Below are 24,070 nucleotides of genomic sequence, written 5' to 3'. Positions count from 1 at the left end.
CTGTAACTGTGCAGGATAGTCTTATTAGTCAGATAAAAACCGAATCCTTGTTTTGAGTTCTAAAATATTGCCTTAATATTTTATGGCAGTGAATTCCATAAGCTGTGCATCATTTTCCCTGATTCCTTTCTTCTGCTTTAAATGTGTTGCCTTTTAATTTCATTGGGTGTCCTGTTATTAGTGAGAATAAATAAGAACATTCAGTTTACTTTCGCTATACCTTTCATTATTTTATCTGGCTTTATTAATCTCCTTCTCTAAATGAGTCCTAACCTCTGTAATTTCTCTTCACATGCAAGTGTTTCCGTTCTTCTAACAATGTTCATTGCTCTTTATCACTTTTCTTTCTTTTTTTGCTATATATTATTTCAAAGGGGTGACCAAAACTGACACAATTTGAGATGAAGACGTAGTATTAATTGATGTAATTTCAGTATTTCCTCTTCCCGATGTCTTGTTTGCTTTTTGACTACTGCTGAAATAATTGAGTAAATGATTTCAATAAGCTGTTTGCAGTGACACCTATACAGCATGAGTATTTCTGGAGTGCTTACAATTCATTTAGAACACATCACTAGGCTCTTCTCTCCAATGTGCATTTCCTTCCTATTGTCAGTATTCATCTTCCACCGAGCTACCCAGTTGCCTCCCTTTGTTAGGACCTCCTAAAATTCTTCAGTCTTCTCTAGACTTGACTAACTTAACTAATAATTTTGTCTTCCAAAATGTTACTTCCCGATTCATTCCCTCTTCCACATAATTAATAAATATATTAAGACCGACAGGTTCTCTGTCACGTACCCAAATGGCTCTTCAGAGTGGAAACTCTGGGTGTGTCAAGCTTATCCATTGTGATCCTGGTTTTGCATAAAGGAAAAGAATAGGTCACAAGGCCTCAACAGGTGCTCAGTGGTAAACACGCACATGACTCAGTAGTACTGAACAGAATTGTACAGAATTTTATGGAGGCATTGTCTTGTGGGATGTTACAGAGGTTGGTTTTAGGTTTATTAAAGATCTGGATTTTTAATGAAATTTGCAAGTGATGCAAAACTGAGAGAGTGAGTGGTTTGTGAAGCAAACCCAGCGAGGCCAGAGAAATAACACACAAGAGCTTAGAAATGTGGATAGGAAATATCAAAATAAAATACTTCTTTAAACAGACAGACACTAGTACGTTGAAGCAAAATAACCAGAAGTGCTGATATTTAATGGGAGAGACACATTTGGTAAGCAGTAATGCTGAAAGAGATCTCGGAGCGAGAACAGGCAGCAGATCAATATGCTTGCAAGTGCAGTATGGCAGCAAAAAACAAGCCAATATGACCTTGGGCTGCATGTAGGGTGACCAGATGTCCCAATTTTATAGGGACGGTCCTGATTTTTGGGCCTTTTTCTTATATAGGCTCCTATTATCCCCCATCCCCTGTCCTGATTTTTAATATTTGCTGTCTGGGCACCCTAGCTGCATGTGTTCTAGAAAAGTGAGGTCATAGTCCCTCACTTTGTAAGTCTGAGACTTAGGCTATATGTACACAGTGCATCTTACAGTGGCGTGGCTATGCCAGTGCAGTTGTGCTGTTGTAAGGTACGCTGTGTGGCTGCTCTTTATCGCCGGGAGAGAGCTCTCCTGGTGACAAAATAAAACCATCCTCAATGAGGAGCGGTAGCTTCCTTGCTGGGAGCATGGCTCCCACCGGCGAAGCACTGTCCACACCAGTGCTTTTTGTTGCTAAAACTTTTGTCATTCAGCGGGGTGTTTTTTCACACCCCTGAGCCACAAAAGTTTTAGGGACGAAAGTGCCAGTGTGGACGTAGCCTTAATTTGCAGTAGGGTCGAGGACCACGTACCTCATTACTAGACACATGTAAACAAATTGGAGGGAGTGACAAATGATTAAAGATGGAAAGGAATGATGCAAGCAAAGAACCCATTGTAAATATGGGTAGATTGGTTAAGGGCTTGGCTACACTGGAGAGTTACAGCGCTGGTGGTGGCTTTACAGCACTGTAACTTACTCCCCGTCCACACTGGCAAGGCACATACAGCGCTGTATCTCCCTGGCTACAGCGCTGGTTGTACTCCACCTCGGCCTGGGGAGTAATGACCATAGCGCTGCTCTTGCAGTGCTGGGGTGCCAGTGTAAACAGTGATTAATCTTACTACGCTGTAACTGACCTCCGGAACATTCCCATAATGCTTTTTAAGTAAAGATAACACTCTTTGTTTTGTTGTGATGCCTCTCTTTGTTTTGTTGTGAACTCGGGGCTCCCGGAGCTGCTTATCTAAAAAACAAAGACAGCTCCTGTTTGCTCGAACAGAGGCAGGCAGGGGGATTCCTTTGGAATGTCCATAGCTAGTGTTTGCTTGAGGAGAGAAGCAGCCCGGAGTTGGGGAGGGGGGATCCGTTTTGGAGGAGCTACTTATCTGGTCTGAAGGCTATTTGCATTTAGTGAATATGAGAGGGGTGGGGGAAAGGGTCGAAACTTTTAAAATGATTGAAGGTTTGTGCTGTGTATCTTCAAGTCCTTAGAACTTGCAAGGGAGGGTGCTGACAGTGTCAGCTCCAAAAATCCACTCTCTCTGTCTCCCCCATGCTCCCTGTCACACTCCACCCCACCCCCCTCTTTTGAAAAGCATGTTGCAGCCACTTGAACGCTGGGATAGCTGCCCATAATGCACCACTCCCAACACCGCTGCAAATGCTGCCAGGGCTGGCTCCAGGCCACAGCGCGCCAAGCGCGTGCTTGGGGCGGCATGCTGCGGGGGGCACTCTGCCGGTTGCCGGGAGGGCAGCAGGCGGCTCCGCTGGAGCTCCTGAAGCCGTGCCTGCGGAGGGTCCACTGGTCCCGCGGCTCCGGTGGAGCATCCGCAGGCACGCCTGCGGGAGGTCCACCGGAGCCGCGGGACCATCGGACCTTCCGCAGGGAAGCCTGTGAGAGGTCCACCGGAGCCGTGGGACTGGTGAGCGGCAGAGCGCCCCTCCCGTGGCGTGCCGCTGTGCAGCGCTGGTAGCTGTCAGTATGGCCACACTGCAGCGCTTTCCCTGCACAGCTGTACGAAGACAGCTTTAACTCCCAGAGCTGTACAGCTGCAAGTGTAGCCAAACCCTAAGTGATAACTAAAAGCATGTAGTGGAGAAAAATGATAATCTGCAAATATTTGAGGGGAGTACTCTTGAAAGATGGAAATGAATTAATTCAGTTTTGTACTAAGAGGCATAACCAGGAACAGTGGAATGAGATCCTGAAAATTATTAAATTTTTGGAATAGTCTCCCCAAAGGAAGAGTTGGATGAAGAAATTTAAAACTAGACTGGACAAAGCACTCAAGATGTATCCTAAAGCCAAAGACCCAGCTTTTGCATGGGGATAAAACAAATGATTTAATAAGTCTTTCATCTCTTAATTTCTATGCTTCTGAGATACATCAAGGCATGCTGGTCTCCTTCCTTTTTAATTATCTGCCTCTCACCCGTTCCCTCTCTAGTGAATCTACGTTATTGCTTATCCATCATGATGTTTGGGTCCAGGGCAGGGATTTGGAGCAATCAAATTTTTGAATTGCTCCGCTCCAGCTCCGGGCATAAAACCTACTGGTCCGCGCTCCAGCTCCGGGCTCCGCTCCAAAGCCCTGGTTCAGGGAGATAATGGAAATAGAGGGAAGGGGAAAATGTTCAGATCTTAACCAATGTTCCCTCTAATTTTTTTCATCCATATGCGGAATAAATTTTATTATGTGCACCGAGGTATGTGCGGATGCGCGTCACCAGTAGAAACAAAAAACCTAGATATGATATATGTTTAAAAGGTTACCATAGGGATAATTACTCCAGCCAGGACAGATTAGGCATTTTAGAACTCACTACTCAAAGAATTAATTTTAAGTGTAAGAGAAATAAAAATTATGAAATGCATGGACCAGTTAAAACATTAAAATAACACACTTTGAAAGAATAAAACTACAGAGGAATATATGTGCATTGCAGGACGTACCAAGAAGTAACAATAATAATAATACAAGTATGTGTTGGTAGGTGAGTGTGAAAGAGACAGTGTGTGTGTGTGACAGTGTGTGTGCACGCGTGTGTGTTCAACACCGAGACAATGCATGTATGCGACACAGAGTGTGTGTGTGCGACACAGACACAGTGTGTGCTGGCTGCTGGGGAAGTTTCTGAGCCACCGTGTACTGTCTCTTTAAGGCACTCACTGAACGCTCTCCTGCTCTGTCCTGAGTCCTGTCTCCCCTCCTCCGCTCTGCAGAGATGAGGTACGTGGGCAGCAGGGAGTGGAGGGGTGTGTGTGTGTGTGTGTGTGTGTGTGTGTGAGAGAGAGAGAGAGAGACCAGGTGAGCTGGCTGCTGGGGAAGTCTCAGATTGTGTGCTGTCTCTTTAAGAAAGGCACTCACTGCCTGGAGGCTTGAGTCATTCAGACCTCAGACTGCAGCAGCTCGAGTGCTGAGCCAGGCTGTCCCCTCTCCCCTGCTCTGTGGGTATGGAGTACAAGGGCAGGGGGAGGGGGCACCCTGACAGCACCCTCCCCACCCCTGCGCTTCACAGCCAGCAGGAGGGTCCTGGGAGCAGCAGCTACGTGGCTGCAAAGCAGCAGGGAGGAGGGGCACCTGAACGCACACTGCCGGATGCTAATCAACTGCATGACACTTGCATTGCTCCTGGGTGGCTGCCCAACTGCGCAGTTTAGAGGGAACATAGATCCTAACATGAGATTAGGTTTGGCAAACTAATTAATTGACTGGGCAAATAATGTCAATTGACTGATCAACTGACTGCCTATTGTTTGACTAAAGTCAAATATTGTCAGGTATTCCAGCAAGATTGCCTTGAGGTAGTCAGCGGTGATTCTTTCATTTCTGAGACCTTAATTTTATTGTGTTACACATTTTTCTGAGTTAAAGTAACTCAGCTAAACACTTTGGTTTTGTAATTAAGCATAAGTAGCTGTCTAAGGCTAAGCCTATTAGAAACCAGAAGGTCTTATTCTTTTTTGTTACTGTTGTTACTGTTCTAGTAAATCTGCGCTTTAAAATATTTCACCATTTATTATATTTTTTGACAATATTTGACTGATCTGCTGACCAATTACTTTTGGACCCAGCCCTGTGAGAGTCTATCTTTCTTTTGAAAGATTTGATTGGAAAATAAAGAGCTTGTTAAATCACATTTACTTTAAAAGCATCAAAGAGTCCTGTGGCACCTTATAGACTAACAGACGTTTTGGAGCATGAGCTTTCGTGAGTGAATACCCACTTCGTCGGATACGGATACTTTGTAAATAGATATATGGGGCGGGAGAGGGAAAGTGAATAGACTTCTGGGCTGACTTCCCTGAGCATTGTCTTTTTAATCTCCTAATATCATCCACTGGTGCTACCCACAAGCTCTTTCCTGAGCTTGTGAAAGTGGCCCAGTGCCAGGAAGCCATTTAATGCAGTAACCTCTGGTTCACTATTTCTCTTTTTGGAGCTGTGAATTGTGGAAATGCTGTGAAGGGAGGTCCCATGCTGTTGGCTGCCATATGTGTTAGACTTGTCTGAGGCTATGTCTAAACTGGAGTGCTTACAGCGGCGCAGCTGCGTCGGTACAGCTGTGCCTGCTGTAAGATCTCTTGCGTAGGCGCTCCATGCCGATGGAAGAGAGCTCTCCCATTGACATAATTAAATCACCTCAACGAGCAGTGGTAGCTATGGCGGTGGGAGAAGCTCCACCACTGACATAGGTGGTAGTGTGCACAGTGCCATGCTGGCGAAACATATGTCACTTGGGGTGTATGTTTTTTTTCACACCTCTGAGTGACAAATTTTGCCAACATAAGTGGTAGCATTGACATGGTCCACCTGTGGAGACCTGCAAGTGACTAGACCAGTGTTTCTCAAATGCGGCCACCCCTTTTCTTGCGGCCACAGCCATCTGGTCTGTGATTGCTGGGGATGCAAAGCAGTGGTCCCTCTTGCAGGGCTGCCAGCAGCGGTTGGGCCCCCCCTCCAGAGAGACAAATGCTGGAGGTGCAGGCAACTGGTGAATTATCCACTTTCCTGGGGTTAGAGGAGGCAGGCTTTGGCCATGAGGCTTTTGGTTCTGTCCATGCGGTGGCAGGCTCTGGTTCCAGGCTCTGGCCCCAGGCTCACCACCCGTGCCATCGTTCCTGGGCCCTTCTGCCTCCCTGCCCACCTCCACATCCAGGGCTTAATTTTTCTCAGGGCTTGCTGGGGCTGAGTAAGTCTGCTGTGAAAAGTGATATTAACAAACATACAAATATCACTTTTCACAGCAGAAGACTTACCAGCTAGCAAGTCTTGGAGGTGGATTTGGGGTGGGGGTGGGGGGCGCGTAATCAAAAAAGCAAAAGAAACAACAACAAAAGACAAAAACATGCAAAGTGCCTTATTTGTGTTTCTGTTCTGTTTCGGTCCAGGAAAGAATAGAGACCACTGTAAATTGTTTTTACTACTGAGTTTGAAAAAAACCCTACATAAATAAATTACGATGATGTGGACATGTATATGTGCATATTTATTTGTTTTTCTTAAAGTTAATGAAGTATTTTAGGAAAAATTGTCAGCGTGGCCACCAGCAAGAGTTGATGACCGCACTCTGAGCGCACCAAAAAATTTGAGAACCCCTGGACTGGACAAGCTGAATAATAGCAAAACTTTTTAAAACAATAAGAGATGTGGGAGATGTTTTTTTTCTCTAATGACCCAAAGCATGTGGCAAAATTGCAGCCAAAAGGTCAGTGTATCTGCTGCTGAGAGAAGGTAGCGTGGCCCTGAACTCCTGTGTTTGGTTTGTGTGATAAGGGAAGTGGTGAAATGTGTTCATGTTGCCAGGCAGAGTGAGCTGCAGCTTTCCTGGGCAAACTGACAGATGACTGACTGTCTCTTGTGATAAATGAGGGTTGTGATGGAGAATCCAGTCTGAGCTCTGTGTGGAACAGTTACATGAATTGCTGGCTACAGGCTTATGAAAGGAAAAGTTATCATTGGCTGGCTGACTGGCATTGACTTTCAGGCAGCCCTGGTATTAATTTGAGGAGATTATGCAAAGAATTTGGGAAAAGACTCAGTTCTGGGGTTTTCCTATGTAAGACTAGAAAATCTGTACCTCACACTTCAAACAGCATTAATAAAGGGTTGGTTTCTAGTAGTACATTGCATTTCTATACATCAAGACTATCTACGTAATGACCTACAGCTGCAGTCTGAGCACCGTGATAGAGAGAATGCTGTGACATATGAACCGATGGGCCTGTTTTCTCTACATTCGGAAGAAAGGTTTCTCTGTGAAATGTACTTCAGAGTTCTCAGGATTGTTACCTTCATATGAAGAGGCCTCTGGACTTTGACTTTCAGATCCGGAAAGACCATGGCAAGCCAGACACCCCTCTGTTTTTTTCATTCCCTTCCCTGGTTTTATTTTGAAATGGTGCATGCTCTGTGTTACATATTGTTATTGCCTTTACCTACACTCAGTGGCTCCCATCCAGGAACAATCAGATGTGCAGTGCCTTGTTGGCTATTTCAGTCCTGTTTGGGAACTCCTCCCACCGTCCCCCGCCCCCAAAAGTGAGTGTTCTCAGAACATTGTCTGCGATTATCTTGAAACTCCTATGAAATGAAGCATCCTATTTATGCTCTGATCTTCCTCTCCTGCAAGTCTCTAATCCAGACCCATTTTCCTTTCTTTCCAGCTGCAGGGAGTGATTGCAAGCCAAGCATTGTCGGTTTTTGCTCTGTGTGCTGGCTGCTGAACAAAGGTGCTGCTGAAAAGGTAAGAGCTTAACTTCCATCCTCTTTGATGTAGATTTACATTCCAAGGGACTAATAAATTTAGACTTGCCATACCTGTCACCTTTAACTGTAACTAAATTCTCAGTGAAGAGAATCTAATCTACCAGCTCATAAAATCTTAAGTGTCGACCATCAAAGTGCTGTTAAATTTTGGTTCAGTGTAGATGGCATGGCATTTTGCAGCACTGCAGAAGGGGGAAACTGAAAAGTAAGCATGCTTCTCTTCTCACATGCAGGGCAGGAAGGCTGGATTTAGGGCAACAAAAATTACTTTGACCTGAAAATGAGTATTAATTACAATACTAACTTGCTGGTATTTGTACAGTTGTTGACCAAAGACCATCACTGCAGGTTGTGGCTGAGGTGAGCGCTTCAAAAAGTGGTGTGTTTCTACATAAACCTGCTTACCTGTGTGAAGTTGGGTGCTATCGAGCAAAGCAGACATATTTATGGCTTTACTTGAGAGGAAAAGAGGTAATATGCTTTTGTGAAGGGATGGAGTGGGGCGGGGCGGACAGGCATGAGGTGGGAGCTGAGGGTCACTCCCACTGCCATGTTAGCAGAAGGTGCCGCTGGTAGTTCCTGAGCTGTGATTTCTGTAAAGTCTCCATTCCAGGCAAGGAAATATTGGGAGGTACCAGAGGGATGGGTAGAGCTGCTGTGGAAGAGTGTTTTTCCAACAGATCTTTTTGAAAATAAGTAGGTTAAACCAGTGCAGGGACTAATCCTAAAGAGAAGTTTGAAAGCACGACGGCATTGTATAATTGTGAAACAGGATTGTGCCTTGGCTGCGCACAGACGAAATGCATATATGAGGAATACTATCAGTGCTTTAGAGAAAACCGGATGAAAGTGAATATATGATGTGCTATGGTGTAAAGAATGTATTGGCATGTGTTTGGGCTGGCTGCATTACTCACAAGTGGCCAAGCCATAAGTAATGGTTGCAGATCATCCCAAAATAGTGATAATGAAATCTTTATGCCAGCACATGTTCTGTATGTGCCTGATACTTGACAGAAAATCTGCTTTCTGAATGTTTGAGTTTTTAAAAAAACAACATTGGTGCTATCCCTCCACCTGAAAAGCCAGTCTGTCTTAGTGCCATGAGTGCAACACTTTAGGTTTTGGAGGGGGAGAGAAATTATAACTGTTTTAGAAATGTATAAACAATTACCTGAAATAACTTTTCATTACATAATAATATTGTGATTGTAAAGTCCAATATCTCAGAACCTTCTACGATTGGAAGCAAGTGCTGTGTAGTCCAGGGAGTCTGAAACTTTCGCCTCTAGTTCTTGACGAGTTGTTGTATACTGAACTGTAAACCTGTCACTGTGGTTTATTATTGCCTTTGATCTTTTTTCCTCTTAGCCAAAGTTTTAAATAAAAAAATTTTAGTACTCCAAGTATTATAGTTTTCTGTAAAGCTATAGTAAAATGCATTTTTTAAAACATGAGAAACTTGTATTTAAATGTATTCTGACCCTTTTGCAAGTTATGAATATCTCAGAGTAGAGTTGTTAAACAGTTACAGGTTGGTAGAGGTTTTCCATGCATACTTAGAAGCTGTTCTCACCGTAGCTCAGTCTGTCTGTGGTTCCGTCTGGCTCTCAGAATCAGTGCTCTGATCACTCTTTTAGCTCTTGAACTGATGTCATGTGTAGTTTGTTCCTGCTGCTTCTAAAAGATTGTATATAGATATCAGAAAGCCTTATTAACATTTTACCTGTTGCATCATTCCTCTCTCTAATGCAGTAGTTCTCAAACTAGGGCCGCTGCTTGTTCAGGGAAGGCCCCTGGCAGGCTGGGCTGGTTTGTTTACCTGTCGTGTCCGCAGATTCGGCCGATCGCGGCTCTCACTGGCTGTGGTTCGCTGCTCCAGGCCAATGGGGGCTGCAGGAAGCAGTGTGGGCCGACGTGCTGACCATCCTTCCTGCAGCCCCCATTGGCCTGGAGTGGCGAACCGCAGCCACTGGGAGCCGCGCTCGGCCGAACCTGTGGACACGGCAGGTAAACAAACTGGCCGGCCTGCCAAGGGCTTTCCCTGAACAAGCGGAGGCCCTAGTTTGAGAACCAGTGCTCTAATGTACAGTTAACCATTGTATATTCCAGTTTACAATAATATTTAATGGAATTCAGTATCCAGCTGCATAGCATTTTTAAATCTCCTTTTGCATCTTTGGTCACTTTAAAGGTATTTTTTTAAACTTCAAAGTATATCTTTTGAAGTCTTGGATGGTATGAGCTAGCTGTAAAAAGAATCCCTTCCTATCTTTGTGCATGCACAGACATTCCTAGTAGAGCCAGATCTTTTAATATTCTTTAATCCCCCCTCCCCTCACCAATCCAGGAAGTCTTCTTAAATAGAAAACCTGCAGTTCCCTCACAAAGTAACATTAAACCAAATATTGTAGTACTTGTAAAGTAGGTACAACTATATGTCACAGTCCCAAAAAAGAGATTTCTTACAACAGTAGGGAACAAATTAAAGCACTTTGGCATTTGTGGTTGGAATGTTTCCATTCTAGAGGATGTGGGGAACAGCTGTGAGCGGGACAATGAAAGAAGGGTTTGCAAAAAATGATTTGGAGGACCAAAGAGTGATTGGTGCACAGGTAGGGGCAGTGGTTCTGTGTGTAAGGGGTTGGCTTGAAAAAAGGCTTGGATCTAATCTTCATAATGGGGAAAAAATGGGGAAAATGTCCCATCAGAGGTACTATTGGTTTAGCTGTACCGGTGGTAGAACTGCTGGGAGTTTTAGTGCATGCACTGCTGTGGCAGCTTCTGGCATTCTCGTCACTGTCAACTAAATGTTATGAGGCTTCAACCAGTGCGGGTGAATTGGTGGTAGAGTCTGTGTGAACTTCTTTTCTAAAGTCTCTTGTGTAGACCAGGACCTACGAGCGAACAAAGGTGCTAATGGGAGGAAGATATTGAGGACCTTTACCTTTTTGTGGTTGTACTCTTGAAAGTGACAGCAAAAAAAGGGGAACCCGTGATTCCATGTTTATTCTTTCTTAACTCCATCTCAGATGTGCTTGGATGACAAGTGAAAAGATATCCTTTCTAAACTTGCAGAGTTAACCTGAGATCAGAGAGTCAAGCTGGTTTCTTTCCTCATCATGCTTCCTCACCATTATTAAAAAAAACAACAACTGTGCCTTCAGTGAGATCTGTGTAACTGACTAGACCTCAGCAAGCAAGTCTGGTGTGTGAGGAGAAAGGAATTCAGTGCCCCTCTCTTAGCTGTGTTGGATTTTCATAGCTAACGGCAGAAAAGTACCACTAAAGCAAGCAGATAGGGCTTGGAATACACACATGAAGCTGGTCTGCTGGTCATGCAGGTGCTATTTTTAGTTAGCCACTTTTCAGAACCTCACCTTAAGGAGAAAAGGGAGTGTGTGGCAGGGCGGGTAAGAGGTAAATGAGATCTGAGATTCAGGGAGAGTGAATTGGAGAGGGCCCTGAAGTGGAGGATGAAGAGTTTGAAATGGATGCAGGAGAGGAAGCCAGTGAAGGGTTTCATTAGGGCCTGGAGCAGGAAAGTTTCTTATTGCAAACCATGTTTCATTTGTGACTCAGGGAGATAATTTTTGGAGATGGAAAGAAGCTAATGTCCGACAGCTGTTACTCTTTAGTATCTACCTGTTAATGCTTTCATTCTTGACCACTGTGTGTTGGTGGGTTGAGGGAACCTATTGATCTCTATTGCTGAGAGTGTGAATTCTGCTGGTAAGGCACCAGAATACATACACTGATGGATGCACAAGAGTACGCTACTTCTTCCACATACCAGAGGGGTGGTTGGGTGAGGCTTGGTAATTATATAACCGTTCTCTACAGGAAAGCTTGCTAAGCCCCCTTTTCAAACCAGAAACCTAGGTCACAGTGCACAGGTCAGACTATTTCAGAAACAATGATGTTGAACATAAAGTGCTTTTCTGCTCAGAAGCTTGCCTGAAGCAGGCCCTCCTTTTGCTTGGATTCTTTCAGTAGGGTCGCCCCTCCCTCTCTAGCGAGCAGTAGCATCCTTGTGATTCCTTTTCAGATTTGCTAGCTTTTGTGGACTGGTGTGGAAAGGGGCGGCTGCTGCATTGAGTATAGCATTTCTCCAAAGCTGGTGGGATTGTTCCCAGCTGTCAGTGATTCATAGTAGCTGAGTTACAGTCTCAGAGTTCAAGTTAATGGAATTTGCTATTCAGTTTCCCCTGGATTGTCTAGGAGAAGAGTTTCCCTTTAACTGGAGAAAGGAGGGGAGAAATCTCACAAAGAAGAAGCTTGAATATGTTTTGTGGTGTATTAGTGCCAAGAGGTGCTGTCCTTGCTAATCAAGATGATGCATGCAGTCCCTTACTCAGGAGCACGAAGGTTCTGGCAATCATATGTTCCATTACATTCTATTCTGTTTTATACAGATTCTCACACTGTACCCATCACCATGGTACCTGAGCTCTTTCCAGTAGAGCATTAAACAATGTGACTAATGTTTGTCACATGTTTGTTCCCTCATCATCTACTTGGGGGGAGAACAGCTATGTTTTTGTTAGAGAAGGCAAGGTAAAAAAAAAAGTGCCCTGCACTTAGAGCAGGAGGGGAGGTTTGTGATACTCCTTTATTATTGTCAAGTTCCATCAAACCTTGTTTATTCAGAAACCAAAGAAATATCAGTGAGCCTGTATTTCATAAGTTTAGGGCCAAATAGACAATGTTACAGATTTTCTGAGGACATACAGGAATCATGGGGTACATTGACAGGTGCTAATTTGTCAGCAAGGCAGCTAGTAATTAGTTGATGTAAGCCAAGTATAAGGAGCACAAGTGTCACCCTTGCAATGACCCATTATGGTTCCAAATATCTACCTAGCTGGTAACTGCCTTTGTTATTTTCTTGTATAATTGTTCATTTTTTCCAAAGTAGGCTTCCATCCACCTTTTTGTGTTCAAGCAAGTTTGATATTTGAAGTGACTGGGATGCACTGTTGGAGAATGGGGAACCAGGTCCCCATGGTGATTTTGAACATTGTAGTTATAAATGTATGAAATCCCCTGACAGCGAGCCGGGTTTGGCGCTAACCAATGCAATTGTTGGCCCTTAAGCAGTACATAATCAGTAGGATGTGATGGGTTTCATTTACACTAGTATGTTGTGCAGCTGAAAATCATTGTCAGCTGCCCAAGGAAATAAATGCAGCAAAGAATCCTGTGGCACCTTATAGACTAACAGACGTTTTGGAGCATGAGCTTTCGTGGGTGAATACCCACTTCCTCAGATGCATGTCATGACATTCACCCACGAAAGCTCATGCTCCAAAACGTCTGTTAGTCTATAAGGTGCCACAGGATTCTTTGCTGCTTTTACAGATCCAGACTAACACGGCTACCCCTCTGATACTTGACAAGGAAATAAATGTTCACCTGAGAAGAGCTTGGTGTAGCTCAAAAGCTCGTCTCTTTTGTCAGCAGAAGTTGGTCCACACACCTTGTCTCTCTAGTATCCTGGGACCAACATGGCTACAACACTGGAAACATCTTAACTCTGTTTGTCTCATTGATGCCTTATTTTAAAAATGTATGCATGTTTGGAGAAAATTCAGTCCCCTGCAGGTAATGACTGAGTACTTAACTAACCTACAATTATATCTTGATTATAACGCATGTGGTAGCTTGGTTACCTTTTAAGGGCATCTCTCTGGGAGTTGTACCTATGAATTTGGGCAAGTACATCAAGGAGTCTCTGTCAGTTTGGAATATCATATAATAATTTATAAGGCAAGGGAAGTAATAATTAGTTGCTGTTTTCTACCCTGTGCTTGAATATAAGATCTTTCCTCCTTTTCCCATATTCACCAAACTCATAGTTAAACTCATGAGATTATTCAGAGGGCCAAGAAGCCAGAATAAGCATATGTCATGTACTTTTTATATCTTTACAACAAATGATTTCCATTTGCTTGAATTCCCTCCCCCCCCCCCCCCCCCGCAACCCAAGTATCCTGAGTAGGACTGTTCAGAAAAAAAACAACCCATCAATGCCAGGCCTTAAAATAACCCTTCCAGTGGGCATTCCTACTGGAATTCAAAGGATGGACTAAAGACAACCTTTTGCTTCTTTCTAGATATCATAGTCTAAGTTCCCTCTAAGCTGCGCAGCAGCCTATTAAGCGCCATGCAGGCACTCAGGGCTGTGGCGGGGAGAGATGCCTCTCCCTCAGCCCTGGACCTGCCTTGGCAGGGAGAGGTCCCCGGGCCCCAGCCCAGCCCAGACAGTATCAGGTTTATAATGGCGGCAGGCCCACGCTCAGCAAGGGCCCCACTGGCCTGGCCTGGCGCTCCACTTCACTTATGCTGTGGCCTCTCTCCTCTCTGGCCCCTCCCCCGTGCTCCTCTAGGCCTGCTGGCCCAGGACTTCTCTCTGCCTCTCCGCTTGCTCCTCTCAGCCGACTGGCTGAGGGCTCATCTCTCCACCCCTGCTCTCTGTCACCGGTAGGCAGCAGCCTGTGGCTGCTTGCCAGTGATGGGGCATGGAAAGGAGCCCACAGCCACTGCCGCTCATCGAGGCTGCAGTGACCGACGGTCTGCTGCTTTGGGCTCCCTTGGGGAGCCTAAAGCCGTGGACCATCACCGGCAGCCTGGATTGCAGTGGGCCAGTTACAATATTCTACATGAGTTGGAGAGGTTAGCGAAGGCCTCCTGGTACTACCATGTCCTGCCCCAGAGTGGAGCAGTGGAGGTGAGTCCTCCAAGCAGCCTAGAAAGGCTGTGCGGGGCACAGCCAATCAGAGAAGAGCTGCAGGGAGCAGCCAGTCTGGGCCCCACAGGCCCATATAAGAAGAGCTGCAGGGCAGAACACATTGGTGGCTGTTGGGAGCTCAAGGAGTGAGGACTGTGTTCTTAACAGGCTGAAGGAACTATAGCACCTTGGACAGAGCAGCTGCTGGCAGGGACTGGCAGAGCGACGGGGAGCTCTTGGCTGGCTGCTGGGACAGGACAGCTGAAGGAGCTGAGCTGAGGTGAGGGTGAAGAAGGTGCTGGGGCCATGGGGAAGTGGCCCAGGGAAATGGAGCAGCATTGGGAGAAGTTAAGAGTCACAACAGGAGGCTGCTATCTACAGGGTCCCTGGGTTGGGACCCAGAGCAGTGAGAGGGCCAAGGTTCCCACCCCAGTCAGCACTGGGAGAGTGGCTTGACTGGTGGAAAGTGGTACCCACTCCCAGAAGGGGGAAATATGGATGGTGACTCGGCCGGAGGCTGATTCATGAAGAGGACATTCTGGTACTTGGACTGAGGTGGGTCTGCAGGCGGAGGAGATGGTGGGAGAGGCACCACCAGAAGAGGGCTCACTGGCTGGCAGAGCTAATCCCCAGGATAGCCAGCAGAAGGTGCCACTGTGATGAGTGAACCTCATGACAGACTCTAGGAAAGCCTCAGTGTCAACTGGCAAAGGGTTCACTGTTACAGTAACTCCTGGCAGGCCTGACAAACTCACTACACCTAACACATTGCTTTCATAGTGTTTATCCAAAGAGGGTCAAGTGAGGTCTCTCATAAAAGCTTATGTCATAATGATCCTCATAATAATTGTGAGATGTATATGTGGATATTTGAGGAGTTGTGTATATATACTGGAAAATATATATTTTTTTAAGTCTGAATCAAAGCAGGGTTGTCAAGCAGGTTTTGACCAAAGGATGTATATTCTCCTATCTGCCTCGGTTCACATGTAAAATAAGCATTGGCATTGTAAGCCAACACAATGGAAGCTTATGTGCATACAATATCAACATGAGGCTGTGAAAGCAACATGGAGCCAGCACACCAGGGAATCAACCATGGGGGACAAAACAGTGAACTTTGGGGACATAAGGAGGAGGCAAAAGGACACCTCTTTGTTCTTCACTGAGGAAAGCAAAAAGGACAGTGCTTTCTGCATTCATGAAAGAGGGATTCCAGCCCTGTTGATTGGAGATGCTAGGAGATTGCTTTAGGTGAGAGAAACTGCTTTAGCCATGGGATTAGCCTGTTAAAGTTAAGTTTATACTATAAGAAGCATGGTACACTTTTTGTTTTCTGTTTCCATTGTTATCCTTCCTCACTAGCTCTTAAATCTTAGCATTATGATTGTTTTCAATATAAATATACCTCAGTGCTGTGATGGTCTATTGAAGCTCATCCTCAGTTGAATCAGACAAGCTGGTATGTGTATTGTTCCTTTGAGGACAACTTCCCAGGTAATTTCGGTGAGTGTCCAGCAGTTAAGGACTGGATACTGCATGGGAACACTTTAGGGGGGTTAGGCTGCACCTATTGTTAAACTGCAAGGCAAAGTAAGGGCTGGGAGGGCCCTGAGGAGATTGTTTCGGTGATAAATAGGCTGGTGGTATCAGGAAGCTGACATATAGTTAAGCACAAGCATCTCTCTCTCTCTCTCCCACTGAATTGGGAGGTTACCTAGTGACTCGCAATCCTGGATACCCCAAGAAAGCATCACAGTGCAGCACACCCAGTATCACAGAAAGTGAGGTAAAAACCTAACTTATTTGTTTTACGGATGTCTCTGGTTCCATCTGCAGTAGGGCACTTTCCCAAAAAATCCCCACTGAAGCTACCACTGACACAGCTAATCCAGTGGAAGCTTTAGTGTGGAGGGCTCTGTGGTTCTTCCAGCTGTTTACACCATCATGTTTATTAGATTTCCTCAGAGCAGGGTTAATTGACAGTGCTATAAATGGCTGCTTGAGTCAAAAAGCAGTCTGAGGTAGGGCTCCCATTGTGGCTAATGCCAAAGTGGTGGGAATTTTTTGTACAAGTTCCATAGTGTAGTTTTGTTGCTCTTTACTCTCTTGAAAGGCAGTATTGGAGAATACTGTTCGTGCCATAATATAACTCAGGGCTATACCCTCACCAGCAGTACTGAATTCCATTTTGGTCCCCTGGTTTAAAAAACCCCAGCAGAAATAGAGGGGTTCATATGTAGGTGTCGACAAAAATTAATAGAGTTCTGGAAAGATTTTCATCTGAAGAGAGATTGAAAAGTTGAAACTGTTTAGAGTAAAGGTGGCTGAAAGAATGTATGATAGAGATTAAATAAGGAACAATATAATGAAATATAACCGGAATCCCATGGGAGCCACCGAGGTCACTCAGTTAGGGTGAGCTGCAAAGAATGGGGCAGATAGATATTCCAAAGCTGGTGGATATTCCAATACTTAAATTTACCAAGCTAGCCCAAATCAGCTTCTGTTATACTTCACTGGTTACTCAGAAGTCAACAACAGAGTTCCCTTAAGGCATGGATGGGCAAATTACGGCCAGTGGGCTGGATCTGGCCCAGAAGCCGTTTTAAGCCAGCCTGCGAGCTCCTGCTGGGGAGCACAGTCTGGGGCTTGCACTGCTCCAGCCGAGGAGCAGGGTTGGGAGCCACTCCACGTGGCTTCTGGAAGCTGTAGCATGGCCCCACTCCATCTCCTGTGAGCTTCAGTGGCCCCCTCCGGTGCTCCAATGGAAGCTGCAGGGGCAGTGCCTGCAGACAGGGCAGTGTGCAGAGTCACCTGACTGTGCCTCTGCATAGGAGCCGTAGAAAGGACATGCCACTGCTTCTGGGAGCCACTTGAAGTAAGCCTCTGAGCCTCCCCCCCCCCATGCCTCAGCCCCCTGCTCTAGCCCTGATCCCCCTCCTGCCCTCCAAACCCCTCAATCCCAGCCCGGAGCACCGTCCTGCAACCCCAAACCTCTCATCCCCAGCCACACTCCAGAGCCTGCACCCCCAGCCAGAGCCTGCACTCCCCAGCCTGGAGCCGTCTCCCACACCCTGAACTCCTCATTTCTGGCCCCACCCCAGAGCCCTCACCCCCTCCCGCACCCCAACCCCAATTTGGTGAGCATTCATGGCCCACTATACAATTTCTATTCCTAGATGTGGCTCTCAGCTAAAAAGTTTGCCCACCCTGCCTTAAAGTAACCCAGCCTCAGGCCTCCACCTAGACACCCAAGTCAAATATAATGAGGATTAATGAAAATCTTATTCATCATATAAAAAAGTTCTACCAATCTCAAAGGATTGGACACATTACCTCCCAGGTTAATGAATATTCCAGATCTTACCGAAATACACGCCACAGTCAATTCTTATTAACTAAACTAAAATTTATTAAAAAGGAAAAGAGAGAGCACATTGGTTAAAAGATCAGTATAAATACTGACATTAAGTTCAATTCATTGAGATTCAGATTCATAGCAGAGATGGAGAGCTTTGTAGATGCAAAGAGCTCTTTCAGAAAAAGTCCATAGGTTATAGTCCAATGTTTATATTTCAGGGCAATCCAGCAGAGCCGTAAGTAACTATTTTTGTGCCTGAGGCAAGAATATAAAATTGTGCCCCCCCATCGCAGCCCAGCCCCCCATGAAACAAACACACACACACACACGGCCCCACGGAAACAATCTCCCCCCCCCAGCGCCACCCATCCCGCGGAAACAAATCCTCCTTCCCCAGTGCCCTCCCCCCACAAACAGCTGTGGGCCAAAAAGGAAGGTGTGTGTGGGGAGAAACGGCACGCATAGGGTGACCAGATCACAGCAGTAAAATAGGACCCTGCCCCTCCCACTCCCCGCTCAGCCCCACAATCACACCCCTCTTCACCCCCTAGCCCCCGGCTGTCTTGCTGCATCCCTCCTAGTCAGTCCCCCACCCACTACTCGTCTCCTTTCACCTTCTCCCTCTCCTGCCAGAAACCCCCATGCCATCCCCACACCCGCTGTCTCTAGCCAGCCCCTGCTGCACCCCCTGCCTGAAGCCAACTAGCCCCACTCCCCTGCTCTGCCCTGTCTGAAGCCAGCTAGCCCCACACCCCCTGCCTCCAGCCAACCCCTGCCGCACCCCCCTGCCGGAAGCCAGCCCCACACCCCTGTCTCCAGCCAGCCCCTGCTGCACTCCTCTGCCCGAAGCCAGCCAGCCCCTGCCGCACTCCCCTGCCTGAAACCAGCTAGTCCCACACCCCCTGTCTCCAGCCAGCCCCTGCTGTACCCCCTGCCCACAGCCAGCCCCACACCCTAATAATAATAATAATAATTGGAGATATACCAATCTCCTAGAACTGGAAGGGACCTTGAAGATCATCAAGTCCAGCCCCCTGCCTTCACTAGCAGGACCAATTTTTGCCCTAGATCCCTAAGTGGCCCCCTCAAAGATTGAGCTCGCAACCCTGGGTTTAGCAGGCCAATGCTCAAACCACTGAGCTATCCCTCCCCCTGTTAGGTTATTCTTTTATTTTCATTAAATATGTAGACTAAATAATGAAATTAATACATTTTCAAGCCGAACATGAATTAATTCTAATGAACAATGCCACATTATTCATTTTTGAAAGTTTATAATAAGGGATGCTCCAGGGGGAGGGGTGGGGATGAGGAGGCGCAAGGTGGAAGTTTTGCCGAGGGTGCAATATCCTTGCACCGATCCTGTGGGCACAGAGTGGGGTGCAGGATGGGTGGAGTGATGCAGGCTCTGAGAGGGAGTGTGGACAGCTGGGTGCAGGCTCTGGGACCGACTTTGGGGGCCGGAGAGGGGGTGTGGGCTCTGGGAGGGGGTGGTGGGTGCTGGCTGGGAGGGGACTACCATCACATGTGGCTTCCTTCCTCCCATGCTGCCCCTTGGCATAGCCTCACTGGGGATGGGGGATGGGGCTGCCCCTTGCCCAGTTTGCAGGAGTGGTGGTGGGGAGCAGATCACAGGGTCAAACACTCACCGAAGCCCCAGCAGCTGCTCAGGTGAGTGAGGCCCACTGCCGATGATCCTGTCTCGTCTCCTGCAGGTGGGTGCCGGGGGAGGGGAGAGCTGCGAAGCACATGTGTGCCTCCCCCTCCTGAGGTGCTGCAGCCGGCTGCTCGCCCTCAGCCAGCCAGTGTCTCTTGTTGCCATAGAGGCAGCAGCAGCTGGGAGAGCCGCAGCTTTCCTTCCGGCAGGGAAGACTTTTTCTGCGCCCCTCGGCTTTCCATGCCCAAGGCAAGTGCCTCACTCGCTGCGATCCAGTCAGAACTGGGATCTCAGTCCTTGTGGCTTAGGCTTCCTCTGCATGAAACCTCAAGCAGATCTGAGATGACAGGATCAGGACCCAAGCCATTCTTTATACAGTTTCAGGCCTTCTTTGACAGCTGGGAGTCCCTCAGTGAACAATAGATGCTCATTTCCTAAGCCCCGCTGGTAATTATTCACACAGATTAACATAAGGCAATTGCCCATTTTCCACCATTCACAGATGATTTGCTGTATGTTTCAAAGAGAGATGAATACAGTGATATCACTATGTTTACAGTTCATTTAAATGTTAAGTTGTTCCTTTGATCTCTGAATTAACAGTATACAGCATAGACAGGGACTGTTTGACTACATGTTAACCTTTACCAATATATCTTTAAGGGCTGAATTTAGATCATTTATCCTGCAGGATGCTTCACCCTTTCTGGTTATGCGTCACAGGAGGTAAATCAGAAACTCCTGTTTACGTTCTATCTTGGTGCAAGAACAAAGGAACAGACACTTAAACTGAAGGGCAGCAAATTTAAAACTAACAAGAATCCCTCTTTTACACTACACACAGTTAGCCTACTTATTGCCACAAGATACCACTGAGGCCCAGATCTTGGTAGGATCCAGGAAAGGACTGGACATTTTATATGGATACGAGAAACATCCACAGTTACATTACAAAGGATAAAAAAAATAAACATAATACTACAAAGTTTGGAGAGGATGTAAACCAGGGGTCTCAAACACGCGGCCCACGGAGCTCTTCCCTGCGTCCTGCCAAACTCCCCATGCTGCCCCCCCCCCGATTTATTTTATGCGGTAGTTAAGCTCCCTGCTCGCTGCTCCCCAATGTTTAGGGCTAGCTCTCTCCCCCGGCCCCGCCTGCCACCCCCACGCATCTCCCCCGAGTGTTCCCCGGGCTCACTTGCTGCCCCTTCACTGCCCGGATCCTGCAGCTCAGGCTGACTCTGTTCCACTGGCTTCCTGCATCACCTGCTGCCTCAGGGTCCTAGTGCCCACTCTCACTAGGGCCAGGGCAGACTGCCCTTCCCCTTCCCTTCTGTCCTAGTTCTGAGCCTCTCCAATGCCCCAAACCCCTCATCCCCAGCCCCACAGCCCTCATCCCTGCACCCCCTCCTGTCCCCAAACTCCATCCCAGAGCCTGCACCCCGTGCCCCAGCCTGGAGCCTGCACCCAGCACCCAAACTCCATCCCAGAGCCTGCACCCCAGACCCTTAGGCAGGTGGAGGTGGAGTTTATGGGGGGCAGGTTCTGGGCACCACCAAAATTTCTACAAACCTGCCACCCCTGGAAGAGGCAGAGAAGGGGTGGAGTGGTGGTGCAGCCCAGTGCAGTGGTGGTGGTGGTGGTGGGGCTTTAACAGAAGTAAATCTAACTAGGGACATGGCTACACTTGACATTTCAAAGCGCTGCCGCGGCAGCGCTTTGAAGTGTGAGTGTGGTCGGAGCGCCTGTGTGGTCGGAGCTCTCTCCCAGCGCTGCACGTAAACCACATCCCTTACAGGTGTAGCTTGCAGTGCTGGGAGCCATGCTCCCAGCGTTGTGGCACTGATTACACTGAGGCTTTACAGCGCTGTATCTTGCAGCGCTCAGGGGGGTGTTTTTTCACACCCTTGAGCGTGAAAGTTGCAGCGCTGTAAAGCGCCAGTGTAGCCATGGCCTAAGTGTGTGTTTTGTCCTTTGAGTGAGGTGCATTACTGTTGGTGGTGCTTAGCACTTTCCAGGAGGGAGGTGGGAGGAGCAGGCAGCCGCACGCTCAGAGGAGGAGGTGGAGAAGAGACGGGGCAGGGGCGGGGCCTCATGGAAGGGGTGGAGTGGGGGCGGGGCCAGGGGCAGCGAGGAGGGATGTCAGTGATGCGGCGGTCAGGCCAATGCACTAGTCCTCATGTGGCCCTCGTGCTCATTTGAGTTTGAGACCCCTGATGTTAAACCCTCATGCAGCAGACCATGAGCCAAACTCAGAGGCATTGAGAAAGAAACTGCTCTTAGAAACAGATTATTCCATAATTGCCCACTTTGTGCTTTCTTGTACATTCCCCTGAGGCATCTGGGAATGGGCACTGTCACGTTGGAATGCATAGACCCCATCCCCCCACTTACTTTCTTCTGGGCCTCTATAATTAGTGACTGCTTCTGTTCCTCCTCACAGAGTTCCAAATCTTTCAGTCATTCACTCCTCATGCATCCCTTCCATATTCATTCAGGCTGTCTCCTGCAGGCCCACAGAGTAAATCTGTGCCAAAGCATGTAATCTCTAATTTTGGAAATCAGAAATCAAAAGCACATCTGCTTCTAGTGTCTGGTGGTAATAGTTCCTTAGAGAGTTCCTGCCAAAGCAGCCAGCCCTGTCATGCAAGGAAAGATCTGATCCTGGCAGATTTTGGGCTGTCAACAGAATATCATTAGAGCTAAGTTTTTTGATGGGTGTTTTTTAGTATAAGTCACGGACAGGTCATGGCAATAAAGAAAAATTCACGGAAGCCCATGACCTGTCCCTGACTTTTACTAAAAATATCCATGATAAAATGGGAAGGGACAGGGCAGCGTGAGGTTAGCTAGGAGCTCTGTGGCCCCCAACACCCATGGGGGCTCAGAGCTCCAGGGTCCCCCTGTCACCAGCAGCAGAGGGGAGCTGCGGGAGGTTCCCCTGTCACCACCACCGTGGCAATGGGGAGCTGCAGGGGAGTCCCCCTGCCCCATGGCGGTGGCCGGAGAGCTGTGGGGGTCCCTCTGCCATGGCAGCTGGTAAGGAGCTGCAGGGTACCTGCCCATGGCGGCTGAGAGCTTGGGGGCCCACTGCCTCAGGCGGTGGGGGTACCTTATAGCTCCCTGCTGCTGTGGGAGGCGGTGGGACCCTGCAGCTCCTAGGCGCCAGGGCTGAAGTCACGGAGCTCTTCTGTTACTTCTGCAACCTCTGTGACAAAACCATAGACTTAAATATCATCCATGCATAAAATCAGTTTTAAAACAGGATTCTTGTAGTGTTTTCTCTTCTGAGTCACAGGTGGTGGGTCTGAATGCAAAAAGCCAGTAATTGGCTGTGCATGGATAACATAATGAGGAGAGGAGACGCAGAGTACCTCGGGCTAAGTCCGGAAAGAGTGGAGTAATGCCTGCCAGTCCAGCACCTGGAGATGAGGCATCTCTCCAGTTTCCATTGTGGCTCCCCTCCATCTAATGGCACCTGGTTTTTATCATTTGTCATTGTCATCCATAGTGGGAAACATGTAACCTTAGTTTTAGGCTCTGTAATTTTCAAGGAGGAATCTTTTGGAATTAATACCCTCTGCAGCTACATGTCTCCCACTCACTCCTAGTACAAATCTTACTCAAGGCTTCAACCTCTGTTTAAACTGCGCCCCCCCCCCCCCCCCCCGTTATTTTTGCTTGTGGTGAAGGGTGTGTCTTCCTGGCCTGATGGAGAGTGTTTCCTCTTCTCACTTCGCTGGCATCACAGGACACCTTTTTCTACAGTCTGTGTCTTACCTAAGGTGTTTGAGATGCAGTGCTTGCTAATTCTTCAGGCCACCACAAGTGAAGAAAGTCCAGGACATACAGAAGGGGTGTACCAATTGTTATGAGGGGCAGAGAGAGAGAGAGGTAGAATGTGGAGTGAAAGGAGTTTCTGAGAAAGCACAAAGTGGGGGTGGGAGTGGGGGAGGGAATCTGCCTTCAAGGAGGTGAACAGAAAGCTGTGTTTGTCCCTTAGGGGTTCCTGTGTGCTGTAATTGAGTCACCATGTTGTATGGGGAGAGCTCCTTACTCAATTTATAAAGGGCTTGGATTAGTTCTCTGTCTTGCAGTGGTAATGACAGCTCTGCTTGTTGCAATGCTAAAGCTATGACTCGTTAGCTGTCCAGCCGAGATGTACGGCTGATGTTTTCCTAGGATTTTTAATCTTTGTTTGCTTGAAAAGCTGAGAATAATTGACTCTGGCTTTGCTTGTGATGTGGAGGAGGAGGCGGGGCAGATAGGAAGGGGAAGGTGATTGAATAGGCTACTATGTTTTGACACTCAAACATAAGCAGAATAGCCTGGAAGGGACCCACTTACTTAAAGTATTTTTAAATCTTAAAGAAACAAAAGCTGTTATTTCTCTGTCTTGTCTCTCTTGGGCTGGCTTTACATTTAGGGATCCGGGATATACTGAATTGCTTTTCTCTGTTGGCTTTTCAGTTCTGCATTTGAAATCCCACTGGAAAAAGAGCAAAT

At 47.2% G+C, this 24,070-nt stretch overlaps 1 protein-coding gene across 9 annotated transcripts in view; it reads left to right on the top strand.

Annotated features, from left to right (window-relative positions):
- Positions 1-24,070, top strand: part of NDST2 (N-deacetylase and N-sulfotransferase 2) — a 240,805-nt gene that overhangs the window by 49,174 nt on the left and 167,561 nt on the right. For all 9 annotated transcript variants that reach the window (XM_050960095.1, XM_050960088.1, XM_050960085.1 and 6 more), the window contains one exon: positions 7,711-7,790. The gene's annotated coding sequence lies outside the window, so the exon portion shown is untranslated. The remainder of the gene's footprint in view (positions 1-7,710; positions 7,791-24,070) is intronic.

Source organism: Gopherus flavomarginatus, chromosome 6, assembly GCF_025201925.1.
Source record: "Gopherus flavomarginatus isolate rGopFla2 chromosome 6, rGopFla2.mat.asm, whole genome shotgun sequence".
Lineage (NCBI taxonomy): Eukaryota > Metazoa > Chordata > Testudines > Testudinidae > Gopherus > Gopherus flavomarginatus.
This window is presented reverse-complemented; position numbering and strand designations above follow the sequence as displayed.